Source organism: Clarias gariepinus, chromosome 7 (assembly GCF_024256425.1).
Source record: "Clarias gariepinus isolate MV-2021 ecotype Netherlands chromosome 7, CGAR_prim_01v2, whole genome shotgun sequence".
NCBI classification, from domain to species: Eukaryota; Metazoa; Chordata; class Actinopteri; order Siluriformes; family Clariidae; genus Clarias; species Clarias gariepinus.
In genome coordinates this window covers 8,841,964-8,868,525 of record NC_071106.1, presented here as the reverse complement: position 1 = coordinate 8,868,525, position 26,562 = coordinate 8,841,964, and the positions used below count along the sequence as shown (strand labels likewise).

At 38.9% G+C, this 26,562-nt stretch overlaps 1 protein-coding gene across 3 annotated transcripts in view; it reads right to left on the bottom strand.

Annotated features, from left to right (window-relative positions):
* LOC128528272 (tyrosine-protein kinase CSK) overlaps positions 1-8,128 on the bottom strand; it is a 36,870-nt gene extending 28,742 nt beyond the window's left edge. The window contains exon 1 of one of the 3 annotated variants that reach the window (XM_053501042.1): positions 7,923-8,128. The gene's annotated coding sequence lies outside the window, so the exon portion shown is untranslated. Of the gene's footprint in view, positions 1-6,673; positions 6,776-7,922 lie in introns of those variants that run through there. The other 2 variants (XM_053501045.1, XM_053501043.1) reach the window with 2 other exon arrangements.
* Between the last annotated feature and the right edge of the window lie 18,434 nt (positions 8,129-26,562).

The window sequence follows — 26,562 nt, the reverse complement described above, 5'->3', positions numbered from 1 at the left end:
CAAGCTGACGTTTACGTACTTATATTTAATTTATTTTTGAAGCTGGTGATAAAGCTGAGGTATAGATCTTTTGAAAAAGTTGCCAGAGCTCAAATAATTTTAAAGATTTTGAAAATATTTACAAAAATCGTGATACAGAATCGAGATATTAATCGAATGTCACCTAGGTATCGTATCCAGATAATATCATATCGGGTGGTAACTTGTGATTCCCATGCCTATTATACACACATCATCGATATTACATCATCGTATTGCCCAGTCCTAAATAAGAGATTACAGCATGATATAAAAAGTCTCTATGCAGAGACATATCAGGTTTATTATTTAGGGAATATTACAGAAATACGTTCGCTACATTTTTGTCTACAAGTATTTAGATTCTACGAAACCCAAAGAACCAGGCTTAAACCTGATGTAGCTCCACCTACCTGGGTGGGGTCAAACAAAGAAAAAGTGGGGGTGGAGCGAACTCATTAGGCGTGTTGATGTGAGAGACTGGGATTAGGTTGAGGGTTATATAGCAGAGGTTTGATCAGGTTCACATTGTTTTTATTCATTGTTCTTGGGTACGAAGTGGCACGTGGCAGTAAGCACCTACTTGGTGAATGTGACGCTATTAAACACCTTTTAATAGGAAGAGAAGAGCCTTCCTACTGCATCAGCTACGACGGTGTAGGACAGAGGATGTAGGTTACTGAACCCTGTGACAGCGATCTACTTTCATGCTCTGCTACGATTGGCTTCTATATCTGAATCGATCCATGCCCGAGTATGCTGTTCTGTTTCCAAGCTTGGAACGATTGTGTTCTCACTGATCAAAATAAACCAGACTATGGGGTCAAGTGTTCTCGGAAACGATCCCAGGGTCTCGCTCCCTCTCAACTTGGTCTTGAGTTTTGCATCGGGAAACATAAACTTTCAACCCGAAAAAAATCATTCCAGAATAACGGGTTTCGATCCTGAGCTTCAGGTTCCTGTCTGGATCCTTAGGTCTCCTCTTATATCGAGAAAAAACACGACACTGGCTATTCTAAACACATTCTAGCACAAAGATTAAGCGATAATGTTCATATTATACATGTATTACTGGACGTTTGACAGACGCACCAAACTGGATTATTGGTTTATGTAGTTTCACACCTCACACCGTTGTCTATTCTAAGCTGTGTGCTCTGTGCAGAACAAAAGTAACCTGACAGCACATTTACGTGTATAAAAAAACCAAAAACCTTAATGTCACGTTGCGTCATCTCATATTTAAAAAAAACAGCTCAATTATTGCCCGCGTTTAGACTGACTGAGTGAAACTCTACCTGGTGGTTCGAGAGGTGTAACAACGAGATCAATGCGATGGAACCACAACCACGCTAAACAGATTCAAACACAAGGGGAAGCTAAAAATAAATGCCCGGTGTAAACAAAGCTTAAGATTAGTTTTTTTTTCTTCTTCTCATAACTGCAATATTCTAGCGACTTCTCCAACCGCATCTTCTCACCCGTATATAATGCAAGACAGGATGGATGTTGCAGGGCACAAAGGGATTTTCTAACCCTCTCTGGTGTTTTAAAGCATTCTAGACTGACACACGTATTGATTTTAGTTCCTGTCATTCACACAGGACAGGAAATGGGAAAGACATCCTATACGAGCACTTCACTTAACGATAAGATAGAGAGACTTTATAGTCACTGTAGTGATGAAACGAAATTTGTTTGGTAGCTCTCAGAGACAAGCAGTAAATCAGAAAAATGTAAGAAGAAACGAATGATACTGAAATTTAAAAATATAATAAATATGACAATACATAGAATGGAATGTAGGAGAAGTTAGCTGCGAGACGTCTAACGTATACACGCACACATACAATTTATAGCGCGCTTAAAAATAAAAATCATGTGGCTTGCTACAAACTCCTCAGGCTTCAAGATTGTATAAAAAGAAAAGCTATTGCAATTAATGAGATTACTAATTACTAGGGCTGGTCCGAATACCATTTTTTGAGCTTTGAGTATTCGGTAGTGATCAACATCGAATATTCGAAGCTTCGGTGGGAGGGGGCTGAATATATTCTTATCTCTAACAAAGGCAGGAATCTCTCGGTGTGTGCTCTCTGTTGCATTTTTATGTCGAGAACCGTTTATCCAACTGCTGCGGACGCAAGGGACTGCAAAGTCGCATTTTTGTGTAATATGGATACAGGCAAGTTGTCATGAACTAACCTGAGTAGACCAGAAGACGTAGCTTCTGCGGTTAGCCCTTTGTAACGTGGATGGTAAACCCAAATAAGATCAAATAACAAAAATAAGTTCAAAACAGATAAAATACACGTGCAATTGTTATAACAGGCTTACTTTGTCACTTATCTACAGTAGAGCTTTCTTTCTAAGAGGTCGAGTGGATTATTTAGGTGACTGGGGTGTGTTGTCTCTAAATGTCTTCCTACTTTGTTGGGTCTCGTGCTGTCTGCTGCCAGCGGTTTAAGACACAAAACACACACGGGTCTCTCCTCTGCCCCCACCGCCCCCACCATGAATCCAAGCGCAACATAGGATTCATCATGTTTTCCTTTCAACTGGCTTTTTTGTTGATTAGGCTGATAATGCTGAATCACCTGCTTATTTTGTGGTCCACGTAACAAATGTATCCATTGACGTTATTACGCTCACTACATACAGTACGCTACTGACCCGGTTTGTGTCCGCGGTAAAGTTAGTTTGATATTCGCATCTCCGAATTCAATAGCTGCGTAAATAAACCCGCAAATAAGATACCCACATATATTTCCTCTCTACATTGTCTTTAAGCTACATCCGCCTTAAATTATACATGTTTAAAAGCATAAACACCATTATTCTCTACGGCGCAACGAATGATTTAGGGATCATCGCAAAATGCCAACAAAAAGCGTAGAACGATATCGATCTTCTCTTCTGTTCAGCGCCTGAAGGATCAAAAAGCAACTTTGTTGCCACACTGGAAACTAGAAATGCCAGACTGGTACTGCCTGATAAAATATTAAAGTTTAACAAAAATACAGAAACATCAGCATACACATTGAAATAAATGAAATGACGTATATAATACCGAATGTTTCCTTATATTTTGTTCCTTTGGAATTAACATGCCGACTTTAAACCGTTATTGTTGCACTATGGTTCCACTTTTTCTCTGATGTTATTTTAATTTACTTGTATTAATGATCCATTTCTTTGCATGTGATTGTTTAGTTTCGAGTGTCCCATCTTTACTGTCAATAAAGAAAATCATGAATTCCTATTATTTTTCACTAATTCCCTCCCGCTCATGTCTGTATTCCCCACTAGTGGGGCGCGCCCCACACTTTGGGAACCACGGATTTAGAGTATTGGACTAAAAATAAATATTAATAGCTGAAAACATCAGATAAAAGAATACATTTTAAATGTTAAGTTAATTCCTTCGAAGAAAAGAAAAATTTGGCTAGATTAGATTGAATGTAGGGTTAATTAATAATAATAATAATAATAATCTAATAATTGCTGAAATGTTACATTTTCATTGACTAAAACTTGAATTAAATACTTAAAGGGCTCATGTGACTAAAACTAGAATAAAATGGCCAGAATTTGTTGATTTTAACATGACTAAAGCAAAATATTGTCAAAATATGATAAAAACTAACAAGGACACAATCCTGGGAATAAGCGCTGTGCATGCTGAGACTGCTCTATGCTCTTAGGTAGATCTAAAAAAATTTTTAAATCAGTTGTTTCATGTTTCATAACGTCGACATCAAAGAACAACAACAAAAAAGACACAAACTCAGGAATAAAGGAAATATTAAGAGGCTGAGGTTTCCTGTGTGTGTGTCTCTCAAGGACCTGACATCTGACGAGGAGGAGGAGGAGGAGGAGGGGGGAGGAGAAGTAATATCCTTGATATCCTGAGCAAAAGACACCGCGCCCACCCTTTTCCAAATCAATACACGAAGCCTGCACGACCACACCGAGGACGAAAATGTCACGCAAACACACCAGGCATGTAATTAAACGAACCCGAAAGCAGCTTCTCCTCCAGAAAGAAATTCTACCAAGCACTGAACGAATGTCATTAAAAATGTGTCGCATTAAAAAGAATGGGATAGTGAAAGGCTCATGGAGATGAGTCTTAAGTAAAAATCAGATAGAGAGAGGGTGACATCGTGCTCGTTAGAACCTTTATCTCAAACAAGAACGGAGAAGAAAGACGAAAATAGGGACAAAATGAACATCATCATCATCGCTGCCTCATGGCACATTAGGCACTTTTTATTTTCCAGTGACCCTCTCACACACGCTTTACAAGCAATTCAAAGAGTAAAGAAAAAAAAAGATAAAAAATTAATAAAAAATAGGTGGAAAGAAGTTTTTTTTTTTTTTCCACCTCATAACCTGAGCAATTTCTGCAAATCAAAGCACAACCACGGGCAGACTGGATGGGAAGAAGAGAAAAAAGGATATATACAGTAATACAAGAAGACACATACGAGTGCCTCGCCTCACAAATTTTTGCCGTAAGAATTGAAATGGAATTCCAAATTTGGAATTTGCCACACAAAGCGTTCTCAGGCTCCGAGTGAATGAACCGAGCTGAACTGAACACCGGATAAGTTGCATGTACGTCCAGGAGCCGTTCAAAACTTGTTCGCGTCAATGGAAAAGTCAAGCGAAGCGAGTTTACTTTTTTTTTTTCGTGGTTTTATTTTTGCATTTAGTTCAAGACTTAGTGTAGACATAGCACACCAAGGGTCCCAAGCATGTTAGCAACGACAGAAGCAAGAAGAAAAGGGAGACACTTTCAGTTTAGAACGGATTATCTGCGTTTACATTATTTAATTATTATAGTTTTGCAATACGAAATTTCACCACCTTAAGGACTCGCTTCCAAAAGGGATTTAATTCGTACGCCGGGGTTCATCTGTATACGGGGGTAAAAATAATAAAAATAGAAAAACAACACGTTGGACAGAGTAAAGTAAAAAATAAAATAAAAAAAATAAAATCGGCAATGTAGTGAAATAAATAATTATAATAATAATCAAACTAATTAGCTGTATTTTAAATTTAAATTTAAAACTAAACCTCCTTCTAACTACAGTAAGGCTAAACACTGAAAAATAATACCAACCCCACTGTAACGTACCTGTGATAAATACATGCTGATTATTTAGCAAATTCGACTTTACCTTCAGGAAAAAAGCAACACTGTTGCCATGGTTACAAAGTGACGTTTAGATCAGATCTGTCCATGCAATATTGTATAAAAACAGTATAAAGCTTAAAATACCTTTTTGTTCATCATTTTATCAGCATGATTAATAAATAAAAATAAATAAATAATTAATGTACTGTATATTTTAAAAATGCTTATAGAGGACAAGAACAATTTTTTCAGAGGCAGAGTAAGGCGACATTTTTATAGTTGGGATTTTCTTTGAACAAGTATTAGTCATATGAATAATACAAGAAAAAAAATTATATGATGATGATAAAGAATGGGGGGGTTCCTGCTGGTTGCCATGGTTTCCACATTTTCATAAGCTGATTTTCCAAATCAGCACCGAATCAGGGTTACGACAGCCGAAGAGTCAAGGAGACCCGCAATCACCTGCTAAAATCCCGATTCCTAGTGGAGCGACAAATCCGGCTCGAGCCATGTGAAAGACAAAAATCAATACGGTTTAAACGATCGGCTTCAGTGTCTAAGGACTTGTCTTGAAATCTCTTCCTAAGCTGTGCTCACCCCCCCCCTCAAAAAAAAAACCTAACAAACATGAATACAAAGCTCTTGCGCCACTTTTACATCATGATCAGCGAGAGAAACACAAGTCGACTCCTGAAAGCCTTAGAGTTTGTGTAGCGTTTAATCAGCATCATGTCCAACTCTCATGTCCAGGAGAGAGTGGATAAAACATCAAACCCTATACGCTGCGTAACCTGCGGCAGGTCACACTTTTGTAACTTCTTTTCCTATTTCTAATTCGAGACGATCGAGTCCAGTGAGTCATCATGATCTCATATTGCTGGTAAGTCAAACCTGTCTTAAAGGAAGACCCAGAAAGCAACATGAGACACACACACACACACACACACATTTAAAGCACTCAGGAAGCCTAAGAGGTGTAAACACTCAAAGAGTAAGTAAATAAAGAAAGCACCACTGCAGCGCTCTTCCGGTTAATTCCCACAATCCGCATTGTAGGTCAATAATGTAAAGACAACTCAGACCTTATTGGCCAAGTGCACCAGATCAAGCCTGCACGAATGAATCAGACACCACATACGGCTCCGTCACATGTCGCCGTCTCGCTCGTCGGATCCCTACCAAAGTCTCCGGTGCCAAATAGTCAGATTAGCCCAGTTTCAGTCCTGGTCATCCTTCTCGCTTCATTTCATTTCAGCTTCTCTAGCCAAAAAAAGCCTCTCGTCTGCTCCTCTACCGGCTCTCCTACCCTGTGTACGCGTGTTGAACAACAAGCACACAAAATTACCACCTACTGACCCGCAGATCCATTACGGTGTGACAGGAGACCTGAGTGCATCAAGATGTAAAGGTGTCTCTAAAGTATTAAACACCACTTACAATAAATAAATAAATAAATAAATAAATAAATTTTTTAAAAAGCTCATAATCCAGAGAATCAACACTCACATGCAACAATTGGATTGTAGCTGATCTTCCACACACACAGCCACACCTCAGCTGTCAAACAGCCCTGGTGTGATCCTGGGTACTGTCACAGCACCACTTTGACACCTTTAACCATCAGCTTTATCTAATCTCAAATGCAAAGTAGATCTGAAACCGAGTGCATGTATGACAACAATGCTATGGACAATAGTTAATACTGTGTTATACACACACACACATATATATATATATATATATATATATATATATATATATATAAACTACCATATTATTATATATATCAAAATATAACATATAGCAACAAATTTAGTCAGACAATTTTTAATCTTTTCCTGAAGTGTATACATTTTTTTTTGGCGGACATATATATATATATATTAAACATATTGTATATTACTGCATATCACTGCAGAAACAAACACACACTTTTACTGTATATATACACAGACTGCATGCATGCCACTTTTATATGCATGCAATTCATATATGCATACACAATTATGTATAAAAAGATTAAGATAAAGAGATTTAAAAATTTAAGAAATAAAAATGTATATTTTGCGCATCTCAGGTTAGCTGAGCACTCTTAAGCTTTCTGATTAAACCCAGTGCATGCATGACAACACTACATAATAGTTAATACAGTACTGTATTAAAGCCAGCAAACACACACACACACACACACAAATATAAGTTATATGATTGCATGCATGACAACAGTACAGGTAAAACAGTATTACAAACACACACTAAATATATATATATATATATATATATATATATATATATAAAGTTATAAGACTGCTGCATACCTTATATATTTATATAAGGCACATTCATGCATTTATTACCTAATATAAACAAATGCATGCACCTATTATCATTATGCATCATATAATAAGACATTTCCCAGACATGTCCCCATGATGCATGTATTTGTATGTAAGTATATAATCAATAGAGAGGGGAAAAGATTTACTGTGTTTATGAACACAACTGTATATTCTGTGCATCTCTGGTGTTAGCTTAGCACGCTGCTAAAACAGGACCGCACTACGCTCTCATTAATAAATAAAGGGCGTTTAAAATGTTAAACCACCAAACCCTCATGGTGATAAATCACTAATAAATTCGTATAAAGTGTGAAACCAGGCGGGTTTTTTTTCAGTCTGCAGAAGCTACAGCGCCCTGACACGGCAGTCCGAGCTAATTACCGCTAATAACCTCCCTCGGTCTCCCTCTCTCTCACCGTGCTGTGGAGCCGCTGGTCTGGTCGCCTCTCCCCCGACTCTGAGACGCTCTCACTCGGCCTGGGTCCTGTGTGTAACTCGGTGTATCATGCGGCTGAGATCAGCACGCGACGCTCGGACACAAACACGGAACTCACTGTGATTGCTGCTGCTGCTGCTACTTGCTGCTCGCTCCCTCGCTCGCGCGCGCACTCAGGCAGGCCTACAGAAGAGGAAATGGGCTCCGCGTACTGCGCACGCGCGGACACTCAGGTTGGCTGCGCTACGGCGCTTACCGCGCACGCGTGAACCACTCGCGCTCCCCTCGCCGGGCTGCGAAGCATTCACGCATGCGCGGTCGTTCAGCTGGTCGTTCACAATGTATAATTCATTCGGATAATTGTATAACATTTTGTTTATTTACTTATGTTTTTATTTTTTTTCTTGGTTTGTTTAGTTATTTATTTGAAAATGACCTCCCCTCATTATCTCTCCTCAATGCTGATAACTGGTTACCGCGCGCCCCCGTGTGGACAAAATAGTTTATTGCGCTTCGCACTTCAAGCAAATGAAATAATTATATATCCATCCATCCATCCATCCATCCATCCAACCAACTTTTTTCGGGATCAATAAAACGTCTATCTATCTATCTACATACTGTGGCCAATTTGAAAACACCAATTAACCAAAGTCTTTGCAATGTGGAAAGAAATCAAGGTAAAGTTTTTGGACTGTGGAAGGAAAGCAGAGTACCCACAGAAAACCCACCAAGTGCAGGGAGAACATGCAAATTCCATGCACACAGCCCCCGAGGTGGGAATCAAACCCTTGACCCTGGAGGTGCGAGGCCGAAGTGCTAACCACTACACTACAGTGCACCCTTGTGCCCAGGAGTTCCCCTGGTAGGCGCCAGGCAACCCATGACCTCACATAGGATGATTGGTGAAGTCAAATGACGGATGGATGAATAAAAAGATGGAAGGATGGATAAACCACACACACACACACACACACACACAAAATAAAACTAAGGTTTTAAGCAAACATATTATAGCAATACATTTCCCTAGGTTTAAGATAGAATGGTGGTGAATAGTGCCTTGGACTGGTGAGACTGGGTTCCTGGGACTGGCTCCTGATTCATTGCAACCTTGATCCTTAATTAAATGCAGGACACACAAGTCATTTTTGTTTGTTTGTATGTTAAATTGTGGACCATTTTTTGCATTATTGCTTTGCACGGTGCTTTTTTTCATCTTTAACACAATTTCTAAAAATTAGGGCTGGCATGGTGTTTAGCCCTGTGGCCTCGCACAAGTCGAGGGGTCGATTCCTACCATCGGTCTGTGTGCTTGGAGGGTTTCCTCTAGGTACTCCAGGGCCAGGCGGAGCTCAGGGGTTAAGGTATTGGACTACGGTTCGGAAGATCCCAGGTTCAAACCCCCACAATCACCAAGTTGCCACTGTTGGGCCCTTGAGCAAGGCCTTTAACCCTCAACTGCTCAGATGTATAATGAGATAAAATGCTTATCGCTCTGGATAAGAGTGTCTGCCAAATGTAAATTTATATGTACTCCAGTTTCCTGCCACAGTCCAAAGTCATGCATCCAAATTGCTTGTAGTGTGTGCTCTGCAAGGGATTGGCATGATGTGCAAGTACCTCGCCTTGTGCCCAAAGTTTTCTGGAATAAACTCCAGGCTTCCCATGCTGCAGCACAGGACAATCAATTTAGAGAATAAATGTTCATCGTCTGTCTATTTTAACCTGTTTTTATTCTTTCATTTTTCTTATTATACTTTTATCTTAGGCATGGCCATATTATTGTTCTTTCTTCCTTTTTCTTTCATTGTTATTTTTTTGTATTTTAGTAGCCTTGCTGATTCTGTACATCACTTTGGGCAATAAAAGTTGTTTTTAAATCTCAGATCATTCGATTTGACTCGACGTGACCAGCAGGGAGCGTAAGTGGATCACTGGAACTAAGTGGAACTAACTGAGACCTGAGCAGAGATGTCAGATCACACTTCATTAGTGTTAATCCCTGCATCTGGCACTAAGTGTAAAACAATAAACAGAAGAAAGCTGATACGCAAACCTTAATCATCTGAAACCTCTGCTTTTGGGGAAAAATCACATTTTTGTTTTATCCTCTGAGATGGTCCAAATGGTGTGTGAGAATACTGTCATAACAATGCACTAAAATTAAAGACTGCAATAAAATTTTATATATATATATATATATAATGTGTGTGTGTGTGTGTGTGTGTGTGATATAATGTGTGTGGCCCTTGTTTCTCCCAATGCTGTCTAATACAATAAGGCTTATTAATGATAGAGACTTTAATGAGGATGGATGGACTGCGTAGCTCCACATGTTCTTGGGGTTTCAGGTTGCAGTGTATGCAGGCACAAAGCCCATTTTACAGCTCACACACATACACACACACACACACACACACAGAAACACACACGCAACTCAGTTCCGCATACTCACATCCACAAACCTGGACCAGGTTTAATCAAAGTGATTGCAAATGTGATTAGTTATTGCTTAAGCAGTTGATGGCTCTTTTTTTTTTCCTTAAAAAAATTATACTGCAACAAGACATTAGAAACATGCAATCAAGTGCATAAGAGCTGCTCAGAATAAATGCATAAAAATTGAAAAAAATCTACATTTTGCATAATTGTTGCGTAACAAACGTTTTGATCTCCATTCAAGGACATACGTAGTCACAACCCATGCACACACGCGATGCACACACATGCACCCATGCACGTGCACCTGCTGACCAGCATTTACACACACATACACACACACACACACACACACACGATGGACACACATGCATCCATGCACGTGCACCCACCCACCAGCACACACACACACACACACGCACAAACAATGCACATACATGTACCCATGCACGTGCACAGAGAGAGAGAGAGAGAGAGAGAGAGAGAGAGAGAGAGAGAGAGCAGAAATGGCGCAACAATGAAAAAAAGAAAAGAAAAAAAAGACATCTGTCCGTACTGTGTATTTTACAGGTGTATGCAAAAGTGTAGGCACCCAAGTCTCCAAGTCTCTGGCATTACACACACACACACACACAGTATATGCATACAGTATAGATACACAGTATATATCAATCATTTGAGTTAGTGCCCTTTCTTTTAAGTGTGAAATATTTTGGGGTGGAAAAACATAATAAAAATCATCTGATCATAGCAGATTTTAGATAGATAAAGAGATAAACTTTGGATAACAACTTTGGACAGATGACCTCACATTTGCCTTTAGAATATTCTGGTATACACAGGAGTTCTTGCTCAGTTTATTGTTTTGCAATGGGCATTAAGGCCAAACAACTCCACTGTGGTCTCATCTGTCCACAGAACATTGGAGGAACAGCCAAACACTGCAGCTACAGTCTCCAAGTCTACTAAAGACTGTCTCATGTCAGAGGTCATACACCACAGCAAGACTGAGCACAGCCACAAGGTACTGGGTAGTTATACTGCATCAACAAGGTCTAACCCAGGCAATGATTTCATAGCAGACTGGACTTTCAACATATGCTGTTCAAGCAATTTTGAAGAAGCGCACTGAAACAGGAAAGGAAGAGAGCATGGTCGGCCAAGGAAAGTTAACGCAGCAGATGCAAGACACATCACGCTTCTTTCTCTTTGACGTCGGTAGATGCTCATTATCACCATCTGCAAAGAACTGTCAGAAACCAGTGAGACTCAGGTACACCAATCTACTGTTTGGAGAAATCTGGTCAGAAGTGGCCTTCATGGAAGAATGAAAGATCTCCAATGTGAAAAAAGGTAACAGGAGGCAGGTTGTTAGGCGAAAGGCTGGAGAGTGTCTCAGGCGACAGTGAAGCGTGGTGAAGGTTGCTTGAGTTTGAGGTTTGAGGCTGCATTTCTGTAAATGGGGTTGGAGAATTGGTCAGGATTATTGATGTTCTCAATGCTGAGATATACAGACAGACACTTATTCATCATACAATTCCATCAGGGAGGCGTCTGATTGGCTCCGATTGAATTCTACAGCAGGACTACGACCCCAAACATACAGCCAAAGTCATTAAGAAGAACCGTCAGGTAGAGAAGAACAATGAGTCTGAAGAGACAAAAGAGAAAATATGATGAAATGCTCTGTAAGGTGCCTATAAATATGTGTAATATGATCAATTTATTTATGAAAAATCTGATCAAGCCTCCGACTGTGAAGGGAATATGATAAAGTGCTTCATAGCACTTTTCTTTGGGATAAAATGTGATCAAGTTCCCTGTTTGGTTCCTGTAAGTAAAAAAGGTGATGGAGTGCCCCTGTGGTGCCCGTACAATAGAGAATGTGAAGCCCTATAGGCTGCCCCTCTAACGGAAAAAAATATGTGATAAAATGCCCTTTGAGTGGATCTACATAAGAAGAAGTATGTTGAGTTGATCCTAAGGTGCCTTAACAGTGAAGATAGTTTGATGAAATGCCAAAGTGGCTGCCCTCCAATGCCTTGTAGGTTGCCACTTTTTATATGAATGATAAGGGCCCTCTGGAGTATATATGAAAAATAGTATAAAGTGCCCTGCATGTTGTGCTTACAGTGAGGAAAGTGTATTGAAGTGCCCCATAGGGTGTCTCCAGGTTGGTAAACATGATGAAATGCCCTTCATTGTGCCACTATGTATAAAAAAATAATGATGTGCCTTTTAGGGTTTCCTCTTCTGCATGAAAATTATATGAATTGCCATCTGAAGAACCTCTATGTGTGAAAACTTATGAAGAAGTGCACCTAAGGGTTTTTTTTTAATGGAGAAAGTGTCCCTTTAAAGAATATTGAAGAGCTGAAGACTAAACTTCAGACTAAACACAGAGGACTGATATCCAAGGGCATTGTGATTTTGCGCGATGATGCACACAAAACTTTGTTTTGAGCTGTTAAAGCATGCTTCCTTTAGTTCTGATCTCGCTTCATCAGACTTTCACCTGTTTGGTTCCCTGAAAGCAGCCCTACGATGATGAAGATTCACTTCTGATGAAGAACTGAAGACAGCAGTGCATTCATGGTTCACAGCTCAGCCGAACACATTTTCAATGAGGGAATACGAGAGCTTGTCGACAGATGGACAACGTGTATTAAAAAGGAGGTTATGGAGGTTTATAAAAATAATGTATTTGTCTTTTCGAAAAATTCTACAATTCTTCCTTGTTTCTGTGCTTCTTTATGCGCTAATTCTCTGACATGCACAGACTTCGGCTAGGTCGATGTAGGTCATGCATGGGGTATCATTTTATCCAGGCCTTCTCCTCGAACAGCACAACAGCTTGGCAGATCTGCACCTTGGCGCATCGTTTCACACTCATGTTCCACTCAGCTGCAAAGAGCTTCCCAAAAGGACGGATGAGCAGGTGTGTGAAACTTGAGCTCCATTAAAAGAACGAGGACAGGAGGAAGCAAAGTACGATCATTTCTAGAAGAAGAAAAAAAAAAGAGATACTGGAACATGCCAAAAACTAAAATCCTGAGAGGGAGGGGAAAGGAGACTGGGACAAATAAGGGGAAAGGAAAAGACAGTTCTGAATAGAGACGGAGAGATAGTAGGGGCACGGGGACGTGTAGGGAGACAGAGAGGTAGAGAGGGAGATGGAGCGATAGTAAGAGATATCGCAGCCAGGCAGATCAGTAGACAAAGAGTGTCTGAGCGAGCCAGACAGACAGAAAAACTAGGAGGAGAGGTGAAAGAGAGAGAGAGAGAGATAGAGGTCAGACTTGATACAGATGGCTTATCTCTCTCCTGGCCGTATCTCAGTCTCATTCTCCTGCACTAAGTATGGCAATATATCACAATCTTCCAATTCTCTTTCTCTCACACGCACCCACACACTCATCCACACGCAAGGTGATAAGCTCTCCACCGTGAACAGTTCCCTGTCGTGCAATCTCGCAATGACATAAACAGACCAGAACAGAACAGAGCTGCACTTTGGACTTATTGCATTTCATCCATCCTGCATGCTGCGTTAGTAAACAGCACCAACTCCCAGCTCATTCATTAACCCACTATCTCTTACACACACACACACACACACATTCACTCTCAGGGTGGTGTGCGTGGGTGTGTGTGTGCACACCATATGCACGAACACTTTTATAACCACCTGTACATACACACACTCTCAAATACATACATACTGTACACTGCTCTTGCCCACACACACCCACGAACATACACACACACACACACACACACACACACTCCACACGCAATGCTGAACCTGCTCGACGGGGTAATGTTCGGTAAAATAAACTGTGCTGGAAGCCGTTCTTCAGGCACTGCAACAAAGAGAGAGAGAGAGAGAGAGAGCAAGAGAGAATGTGTGTGTGTGTGTGTGTGTGAGAGAGAAAGTGAATCAAAAGAAGTTTCAATTTAATCAAGATAATTAGACCCATAAGATTGGCAGCCATAAAATTAATATTTCATGCATATGTGTGTGTGTGTGTGTGTGTGTGTGTGTGCAGTATATTACTGTGCAAAGGTCTTGCAAGTTACTGCTGCACAGCAAGTCTGTCAAAAACAGTTCCAAACGTTCCAAAAATACTATAAATGCAGTAAACAGTAATTACTGGAACAAAGTAAAGTAAATGGTACAAAAAAGGTTTAAGTCTCAGGTATAACTTGTGCAGTTTTATAAGGAAATGAGCTGCTTAGTTTTACTGAACATCCTGCAGAACCTGACACAGTCCTCGGGCTTTCTTTTTGTCTGAAAAGTGCTTTTTTTACATAATGCACTGTTATTATTATTGTTATTATTATTATTATTATTATTATTATTATTATTAATAACAATATTTATGTATTTTTATTTAAAGTAATATAATATTTTTTTAAAGCTATAATACTCATATTTGTCAATTAAACTAATTGCACTAACTTAATAATTTTGTATAAAAACTTTACAAAAAAAGGGTGCCTAAGACTTTTGCACAGCACTGTATGAAGATTGTTTTAGTGTCATTTAGAACAAATCTGCAGTATAGTGAGTAGGTTGTGAGCTAATCACAGCTGGACACAGGGAGCATGAGAAACATTGGAAAAAAACAACAAAAAAGTATACAAAAACGTTTGATGGGAGAGCATAGTTTTTGCAAATGGTTCCTAGGATGTTGCCGGGCAGTTGCTGCCGAAACCCAGGTGATTGCTAGGGTGCCAGGTATGGGTCAACGAACTTAGTCTGCAGTTTGTGGCTAGCTCTTTACAGCTACATCTTTTATCAGCTTTGCACATCTGGATCCAGATATTATCCATATACTTCTGGAGAAAATTGCTTAAGATACAATAGGTTATATGGTGATTTTATAGGAAACAGCAACTGTCAAGCTTACATATTCTCAATAGTACTGCCTTCTGGGCTTTCACTGAATTATTAGTATAAGATATTAATTCTTTTTAGATTTAAACATTTGCATTGTAGATTTGATGGCATTGTTTTATTTCCCTAGGTTTGCTCTGTCCTTGGGTTTATTTATTAAGATTGCTCTGTGTGATGCTGAAGCTGATCTTGAGGTTAAGGTTGATTATAAGTTTGCTCCATATAATGTTCAAAGTACAGGATATAAATGTAATAATCAAACCTTGATTGATATCCTTGGGGAACTTTTTACTGTACCTGTTTTGATACAGTAGCAGTCTAGTCTTTAGGATGTTTTGATGTGCCTTTGATGTGTTCTCTAACAAACTCTGGGGACTTTTAGGAACAAGGTTACTTTAAATCTTTTGACCTTTTAACTGCACAGAGATGAGTGCGTGCCATAAAACATCCTCCCTGGTTGAATGGTACAGAACTTACCAGAACATCAGAACCTAGCATGAAGACGTGGTTCACCAAGATATTAGTTGAGAAAGAACTCAAGTTCTGCCTACCCAGATCTCTGACCTTAAGATCTTTGGAATGATTTGGAATGGATTCCCAAAATTTGATGGAAAGCCTGGAAAGTAGAGATTATTTTAACAGCAACATACATGTACTGTAAAATGGATCTAAAACTAGAATTGGATGTTCAACAGGAACATCGCCAGCATGGTAGTCACATTCGGCGATATAGTGTATCTTCTGGAGATTTTTACATAACCATGTGATGACATTGTCTGTATATTAAAAGGGAAATGCATAGAAAGCACAAAAACTCATTGTCCCATTGCTATCAGAGTGGTTCAACTTGAAAATCATTGTTTAAGAAAGCTTGATGGATCTGTCAAGAGTTCCTAGAAAGCAGGAGCAGTAAGATGAAAGGTTGAAAAAATGATTCAAATCCTACAGTATGTCTAATTGTTTGTATCATGTTCAGAAATAACTTTTCTGATGTATTGAATTATGTAGGCTTATGCTAATGACATGTCAGCCTTACAGATTTTAGTTAGATAGATAGATAGAGAGAAAGAGAGAAAGAGAGAGAGAAGAAACAAAGACATTATAGGAGTTACTCATGACAGTCCCAACTGTGGTCCTGGAGGAACTAATAAAATGACCTTTTTTTAAATTAAATTAATTTTTTCTGAATTTCTACAGGGCATAGAGTTCTTCCCAGGCCAAGGTTGGGATCCACCATACTAGAGCAACATGAAATAATTAAAAATAACCAGGAAATTACATGCATAATCAGAGAATTGATGAAATCGCTAGATGTTAGCTACCCAGATTTGTGTTTATTTGTTAATCACTTCAGAACCCAGTCCAGGCAACAGCTGAGCAGTCGAGGGTTAAGAAGGCTGGGGCTTTAATCTCACCAAAATGTGGCACAGAGTTTCATCATGTGACCTCGCTGTCCACATGTAATTTCCATTCAGATTGTGTTTACACACTAATGACGAGTATGATGATTATAATCATCATTATACAGTAGTACCACAGCCATTTTATACCGCAGGACACAAAAGTTTCAAAAGTCTGAACACCTGTTCCTTTGTAAGCAGATTTTAATGCTTCCTTGCACAAATTATTCCATAACGTTTTATACAGTGTTTTTTTAAGCTTAAAACTGCACGCTTTTCTTAATGCCTACGTTTAAGTAAAAACAATTTTTAATATTTTTTTATAAAAAAAATAAAATTTTTATATTTATATTATAATATGAATTGAAAAAAAGGAATACCACAATATTAGTGACTAATATCACTAATAATTCATGTTAAATTAAATTAATGGCCTTCTGGGTTATATACATCATATACAGTATATACCAAATTCATTCATAATAAAATTATTCTGGACCAATTATTTCCCAGCAGGAAGTTTTGGTTGTCAAAATGTTGTGATGATGTTAATTTGACACGGTTATAGCCTATAACTAATTATAACCTAATGTTAGTATTATGTTGTATTTAAAAGTTAAAATTACTTAAATGAAATTACCCCAGAACAATGTTGACTACATGACGACAGGAAAATATTGATCAAATGCCCCCTAACATAAAGTTTAAAAAATGACTTTTACAATTAAACAATATTTATACCAAAGCGATGGCCTCAAACCTCAACTACTGCAACAAGAGCACAATTGGACCACTAGGGAACATGCTGTTGAAACTAGTAAATGCATGTACATAATAACAAACACCACAATAATAATAATAATAATAATAATAATAATAATAATAATAAACAGACAATGGCAATTTACTTAATTATTTTAACGGAAAGCATCCAAATGGGTAAAAACTAACCCTGCTTAAGGACTGAGATGTGTTTCGTAAAAATAGATGTGATGCAGTTTGGATGCTGGAGGAAAAGAAACATTAGATGTGACATTAGAACAATGAGAGATGCATGACTTTAGACACACGCGCTGTGTATGGTAACCTGTTGTGTCCGTCAGAATTCTAAACCCTGTTAGAAACTTAAGGGGTCATGGATGGGCTTGGACATTGTGTGAGTGGATGTTAATCGGCAAAAATGCACCAAATAATGGTTACAATTTTGTTCCTTTGGGGTTGTCTTTGCATTGTTGTGTTTGCCTCATTTATTTAACGTTATGGCAATGTCATTTTAACTTTTAAAAACAACCTTATATCCTGTTTTAGGGTTTCCGCTGGGTTGACCCTCCATCAAGCCACCAAAATAATTATTCCACACTTTTTAAAATAATAACATATCTAAACATACGGAATCTAGAACGCGTTTTGTAGCAAATGTGAGTCACAACCTACCAGCTGAGAGCCACAGATTCAATGCTACTTGTATTTATTAGCTGAGTCAGGTGTGGCTAAGGAGGAGCACTAATGTGGCAGTGCAGGGCATATCTGCAGAGCGTGCAGGTAGGGACCGGGACATGTGCAGTACATCATTACATGAGTCACTCTGTGTGCTACTGGCAGTGAGTCATCGGAAGCTGTTCGTGTTGCGCAAACAAAAGAGATGCACTCTGTACACGTTTACAGCATGCCAAATAATTTCGGCGTCGATCCAGTCTTCTCATGTTCCTTTTTCGCAGATCATTTAAACGCCGTGCTTATCGGAAGGCTGTTAAAAGGATAACGAGGAGCTGTTTATATTCGAGCTTTATCTTGTTGATCTCGACTAAAATTTTTAGTCTGCACTTTCTCACACATTCTACAGTGCAAAATTTAACGATATAAACGTATTTAAAAACATGCAACAAAGTTTGCATATGCAATATAAAATTGTGCATAATATCATTGTATGCTTTTTCTGCTTCAGTTAAGAAAAAGCTGTTCATTCGTTGATTAGTTAAATTACTGTAGATGTGCTACAAGCTGAGAAAGCACTAAAATGTGCAGGGCAATGGTTCTCTAAGAGCGGAGCTGGGAACCGCTGTTGTAGAGCATTAGAGCAAAATAAAAATATGTCATAGAAATAGGGGGAAAAAACAGTGCTATGTGTTTGTGCAAAAGCGTCACCTAAACTCTCCGTGTGCTATATTTATACAGACGTGGGGAAGGTTTATTACCTTATAGTTTACTGAACTATAATTCTGCTAATGATAGAAATGTAGGACAGTCTTTCCTCAACAATTAAAAAAAAGAAAACAAATAGTAATTATAATAATTGCGACAACCCTTAGCGCACACATTTAATCATAAATGTGTTGGTGTCTATGTCTTGTATATCCATTAAGTGTTGCACTGTATATCTACCCATCTACTTACAGCTCAATGGCTATGTCTACATCTGTGCAGGTCGCATGCATTCACTGCTTTTGGGTGTGTATTGTATTGGTGCTGTGCGAACCTGCATTGAAAGTACAAATAGGTACATCTATGAGAATGCAAATCAGACACTGTGAGAATACATCTTTGTGGGTGTGTGAATGTGAATAATGAGTATGTGCGTGTGTGTGTGTGATTGTGTGTGTATGAGTGTGTACTGTATGTATGTGTGTGTATACGAGAAAGAGAGAGAGTAGTTGTTTATGTAAAGGCAGGCGCGGTGTGTGCTCAGTAATTATAGAGTAGGACAGGATGAGGATTAGTGTTGGCAGCTAGTGAGGCTAAGACGGTACACACTGCAGACTTCCTGCTTTTAACTCAGTTCACCTATTTACTCCCATTGCCTATTTCCCTTTGATTTTCTGCCTCCCTTTTCTGCTCATTAAGGCACTTCTATGCAATATAAAACCTTACGTTTATTTAAAAATGCATTTAACACTTGCTATTTAATTTTTGCATGTAATAGTGCTTTTTTAATCACAATAATCCATGTCGCCTTGGCCTTCTTTTTTTGCTTTCCTTTTTCTCTCAGGACTCTCTCAAACTTCCATGCATTATGATGAAGGAAACATGAGTGTGTGATATGCTAGTTCTGTGCTCTGGCACATGTAACTACACATGTAACATTTACATTTAGGCATTTGGCAGACGCTCTTATCCAGAGCGACTTACATTTTTATCTCATTATACATCTGAGCAGTTGAGGGTTAAAGGCCTTGCTCAAGGGCCCAACAGTGGCAACTTGGTGGTTGTGGGGTTTAAACCTGGGATCTTCCGAACCGTAGTCCAATGCCTTAACCACTGAGCTACTCCTGGCCCTACGTAACTATGCTTAGCACAACAAAACTGTTTTTGCGCTATGTTGGAAATAGTAATATAAAGTAATATATGCAATGTTTTTTGTCTCACCCTTGGTTTTTTTATTATTAAAGATAAAATGCTAGCTATTAACTATGCATTAGTTAAGAGTGTATGTTTGAACTTTTTTGCAACTCCTGGCTGGCTCGCCATAGGTATGCTATGGATAAACAGACAAAAGCCCAACAAAACTGTATTTTTTGCTTCTTTATTGAACAAAAATGTCTCCACCGCACAGAGATTTTTTTACATTAAGTTAGAGTCAGGTTTTATTTGTCACATATACGTTACTGCACAGTAAAATTCTTTCTTCAGAACAAGAATAACAAAAATATTCACATATCCCAGCCTCTTGTTAGTAGACTGGGGTCAGAGCGCAGGGTGAGCTATTATACAGCGTCCCTGGAGCAGACAGGGTTATTGACCAGAACTAGAAATAGCTCTAAAATAAACAAGTACTGTAAACTCAACATGACCACCTGACTACCTTTAAACAAAACCAGTCATACAGGGAATGCTATGACATTTAGCTGGTTGAACAGTAAGATAAAACAGTGGGAAAAACAAAAACTTAGCTTCCATGGTGTATTAGAAAAATAGCGACATCACGACCTGCAGGGGTGTGAACTGTGGCAATGATCCGGGCTAGCTCACCAAGCTTAGCTTGACTGCCAATGTCTAATGTGCCAACTTCTTTAAATTGGTACTGACTGTTTTTTTTATTTTATTTCCTCTATTCATGTTCAGAAAAAGAAGAATTTATTTTTTTGACAAATAAATATATATATATATATTTTTTTTTTAAAGTTCAATGAACACTAACCATGCTGGTTGCTTTAGTTGTGCTAGAAAAACATGGATTTTTTTCTTCATAAAAAATTATTTTTTACTAAAGTTAAAATGAGGCTGAGGGCAATACACCATCGCCCCCCTATCCCCCCCCATCCCCCCCCCCTCCAATGCGCTCCTTATAAACAGACTCACACTGTCCATATCTCAGCAACCGTGCATGATACAATAATACAAAGATGAAAAATAAATGCTGTTGCTTTTATTGAGGGAATATCGACAGCTGAACAATAGTAGTACTTGTAAAAACATTAACATTTAATTAGCAAGTGGGTAGAAAACATCAACCCTTCTTTAAATATTATGGATGGAGTTAGGCCAAGTTCACAGTTGCAATCACATTTATTCATCTCTGTGCGAGAAGAGATCAGGGTTACATTCCTTATGAAACCAGCATTCACATTTAACTAATAAACTTTTTTTTTTTTTTTTTAAGTTTGCCTCCTAACTACAAATTAAACAACCATTATAATTAATCTGTGCTTGATCACAGTATGGCCTCACAGCTCCAGGGTTCCTATTTCAATCCATAACTTTCACATGCTGTTCTTGTGTCCATATTGAGTTTCCCCCGAAAAACATAATGCTTAATGGATTGGTGCTCTCAGTTACCTCTTTGTATAAATGAATGCGATTGTTTACTGCAAGTGAACGAATAATTGCAGTGTGTTAGCAAAAAGATGTATGAAGGATACATATGAAGAGTCAAGTTAGGTTTGTTACAGTTACATACAAAATGTTTGTCACTAAACCGTGTTTATTGTATTGAGGAACATTACAATTGAAGTTAGCCAGTTGTGGTAAATGTCACTTGTAGTACATATTGTACTATGTAAAACAGTCTATTATAACTTTATTAGATACTTTTAATGCTTATCAAATAGAATGACAAAGACTTACTGGCACAGCACAATAATGTATTTATAAAGAGGCTGTTTAGAAAGTGTCTCCTTTACGAGACAGTTGACTGGGTAAGCTGAGATGAGGAGATATCAGGTATGTGCAGGTCTGATTAGATCACCCTGCCCGAGTTGCCTAAGTATGAACTGTGAACGTGATCATATGCACAGAGATCCTGATATGTCATCAAGAAAAAAAACAGCTGTAAAGCCACTCTACTACTCTACGCACATCTGCAGCAGCAAACATGGGCAGGCGCATACACATGAACACACACAAATCCAAACACACAGGAAGTGCCCGCCTTGGCATTAAAGGCAGAATCGCTTTCATCCGTTACATTTACTATACGAAAAAAGCTAAATTGCCAGGCCTTAATGGCTCTAGTTTAGTTCTCTTGATTGAGTAATGGGTCTGTGATTACAGTACATAAGGAGAGCTTTAGTGGTTATACGGACTTTAATACAAATGGTGTGTGATGCGTTGATGTCCCTATTTAGCTCACATGCGTGCATGCCGTGTACTGAGGTCCGTTGCCATAATACGTTGTGCACGCTATGAGAGTGAATGCAAATCCATGCCTTGGTTCCATACTTGAAGTTCTTTATCTGTGCATCTTTTTTAAGCAGTAGATGCTACTATAAGTGGAATGGAAAAGAATAACAAACTAGGCACCATGGATGCGGGCTGGTTTGTGTTTGTGCTTGTGTGTGTTTGTGCTTGTGTGTGTGTGTGTATTTCAGGGGTTCCTGTTACATAAGAAAGAGCTTGGGAGGTTTTGATCTGATCTAAAGGCAGACACATTGTGTGGACTGGAGTTGCGGGAAGCCATCTTGGGTGTGGCATCATGGTGGGAGACCCAGTTTTGGCTGCTATCTGGTCATCTGGACCCACAAGTGAGAGATCTGCTATTTTTAGCGCCGGATGCAATATTGTGATATTTCCTTTAAAGTTCAGGGCCTCTGGTAGCATTTTTTTTTTATGTGTGTGTGTGTGTGTGTGTGTGTGTTTTTGTGTGTGTGTAGTTGCTGTAGGCGATGCCTTTGGTTGATAGCATCGCACGCACATGCCTACGTGTTCCATATCCACTGCCAGTTCCACATCAGTGGATAGGAAAGGACAAAATAAGCACGATGTTTAGCTTAGCAACAGACTTAGCTCGCATGCTACTCTTCCCAATATAGACAGGTGGGAGGGGACGAGGGGAAAAAAAGAGAGAGGAAGGGAGGGAGAGATGGAGGATGCAAGACAGTGAGCACAAAAAACTGGGTCAAGTGAGGTGAGAGAGTGTAGAAGGAGAACGACCGAAATTGATTGCTTGTGCATTAAAGAGAGCGTGCATAGAAAGGAAGGATGAAAGGATAAAGAAGAAGAGAGAAGCAAGATGGGTCAACGGTGCTTTGCTGTAACATCGATTTGAAATGGACTTCATTGGAATTTGCACATTTCGTTTTCACATTTGGAATCTTCTGGCATACCCTAATCCTGATACACTGTCTGAATCTTGAAAACTTTGCCCAGAGAATTGATCAAGCTCTGACACATTGGATGGAGATGTTTTTTTTTTAAGGAAGGCCAGAGGTTCTCGAAGAGATCAAGGTCTGGGCTTTGACTGTACCGTTCATAATCTGTTTTGCCATCAGCATCACCCTGACTTTTTTTTTGCAGTCCTTGATGCTAAAGAGCATCTCCACAACATCATGCTACAGCACCTCCGCCAGTCGGACTAACGGATTATGACGTTCGATGGTTTCTGTCCTACAGAATCTCTTGGTCTCTGATGATGATGAAAATGCTGCAGTTTCAATGCCATTCAGTCGACCTGATAGACATCTGGGTTATTCAAATCTTCACCAGTGCTGAATTCCAGAGTTCACGATTTCCTCATTTTCATCGCTATCTTCTCCTCAACACTTCTCATCTTTTGCACTAATCTGGCCACCAAGTCACTTTTTTTGTTCTTACCTTGTTCTTTATAAGTATTTGGGGTCTGATCTCTTAATACTGTAATAGAGAAACGGAGAGCCGAAGTAAGGGCGCTTTAAACACAGGTATTCAAGGATGTCTCCGCTACCGTGATTGATGCACGGGCAAACTGAACTCCTATCTGCAGAGACCTGTAAAAAGATTGACTGCCCTTAAGGTGATCAGTCTTAATTTCACCTTAATAAAAATACATAATAAATGCAAAATGATATGAAGAATTATTCCAACCAAAGTATATTCTGTATTAAAATAATTAAAAATTTAGAAACACAAAATAAAACTCCTAAACAGGAGATGCCACTTCACTTAATAAGCCGGTCGTTCTGGTGGATGATGGCTATCGCACGAGTATAAATAGTGTAATAAAAAAACAACTTATTAAACATCTGTCCTGCTAAAGCAACGAGTTTGCGCAGATCAGCCATAACTATAATGCAAAACATTAAGCCTAGTATTGTGTAGGTTCCTCATGTGCCAGCGGGGCAGCTCTGGGCCCCCATGGCATGACTCCACAAGACCTCTGGGGTGTGCTGTGGCGTTTGGCTCAGGAATGTTGGCAATGAATGCTTTGGGTTGTGTGGGCTGCGGGGTGGGGCCACTCTGGACCGAACTTGTTTGTCCGATGCTTTTCATGGATGCTTGATCGGATTGGGATCTGGGGAGTTTGGAGGTCATGTTGGCAGCCTTGTTAAGCTCCATACGTGTCAAGCTGCCACCTTTCTATCATGACGAGCTCTGAATTTTTTGTTCTGCACTGGCTTTTGTGTAGGCTCCGACTTGACCCCCAGGCATAATTTGGCCTTGGGTGATCATGACCCCGTTATTGGTATGTAACTGATCATCAATGTTATTTAATTCACCTGATGGTGGCGTTAGTGTCGTGATCAGTGAATACACAATATTTTAGATTAGTAGTGTGATTCAGTAATTTTGTGCAACTTTTTAACATGTAAAAAACAACCCCATACAGTATGTTTTAAACCATCTCAGGTAACATCTCATTTCATACAAAATGTTTTTACTTATTAAATGAGGTAAATGACTTAAATGAGGATCTTCTTTTAGCCCACACCTGGCAAACATACAAAATTTTCCTAATCAAATTTATGTTTACTCTAATTTTTAACGTTTCAAATTATGAAAGAAAATATAACAAGGTTATTTATGCAAAGCGACCTTATCAGTGAGTATCATAATATCTTAAAAAAATAAAGAGAAAGCGAATAACATAATGAGAAGAGGAAATTTGAATGAAACAACTTCCTGTTGAACATGTGAGTTGTGGACTGTTCCAGATATTTCAAATATTTAATAATAATTCAAGCACAGGTTCATTTAAACATTATTGCAAAAAAAAAAAAAAAAAAAAAATCAGATATTTAAAATTTATTGTAGTAATTTTATATGACATGTTTAAAATGTTTTATATCATTCAATCTCACTGTGCACAGAAACCTGACCAGCGGTGACTTTTCTGCCCCGATGTTGCTCAGTGTAGTCGAGTGGATATTGTGTTTGATTCTTCGAATGGACAAAACTCAAGCAAGCATGAAAACAATGCTGTGCTGAGCGTGCCGGCGCTGTGTCCGCACAGATCCACACGTAGTCACGTATCAGGTATAACCCCAAGCTTAGGCTTCATCCTCATCACTTGTCAAGATCAAAGCAGGTACAGTTGATCATATCAGTTCCAAACACATGCTGTTTTTACACAAAACCGTTCTTCATCCATGGCAAAACTCCAGGCTCAAAGAGCTGCACATAGTTCCCTGTGAAGTACACTACACGGGGTGTTCAGCCATGTTAAGTACGATTCCTCTGGAAGTGGATGTGCAAAATTTACCATCAGTCAATGCGAAGAAAAAATGGAGCTTGGAAGGTGATGTCTATGGTATATATATTATTTGCAAGCCTGTAATCAATAAATCCTTACTATTATATATGATAATAATTTCTCTACCATATATTTCTTGCAAATTAATCGGTAATGATATTATTTTTTGTTTCAATAACTATTTAACATTTATTTTCAGTGCTAAGTAATTTCCACATGAGTAGCAACAGACATCCGTTACCATGGTAACGCACAGAGGAAGCATCGTCTGCGCTGCTGATGTCACAGGGTGGTGGAATTTTGTCGAGAGAAGTTCCCTTAACAGGGAGCAGGGAGTAGGGGGCACACTTTAAAGCGCGCGGTGGAATGGAACGCAGCCTAGACGTGCATGAGATGCCTTACACTGTGCCAGCAACGTGGCTTATCTGAGTGATGCTTGTTGATAAAAGAAATGTTCTATTCAGAAGCCTACATTTCGCTTTCGTTTGTTTTCCTCTGGGGACATCTTTATTGCTTCTACAACCGAGTGCTTGATGCATTATTTTTTTTAACTGTTTGATAGTGATTTTAACAGGCCAATGTTATTAAGAATGTAAAAAATAAAAGTGAATTGCAATCATGCATATAGTTTGCTTTCTCATACAGTGTCATTGGGATAAGACAGGTGAAAATGTCATCCAGGGTACAGTCTAGTATCTTATATAATTATACTCTTTGTACATACATGTATTAGATTTTGTATTGTAGCTAATTGTATTGTATACATATTGTATAGATATTGTATTGTAGGCCAATTTGAGGAAACTGGAGTACCCGGAGGAAACCCACTAAGCACGGGGAGACTGCACATGCAAACTCCATGCACACAGACACGAGGCGGGAATCGAACCCGGATCCTGGTGGCACAAGGCGACAGTGCTAACCACTATGCCTTAAAAAAAACGAATAGTGCTGTGATGAGTTTAAAAGGATAGTTTTCTAGGTAACTAAAGATGTC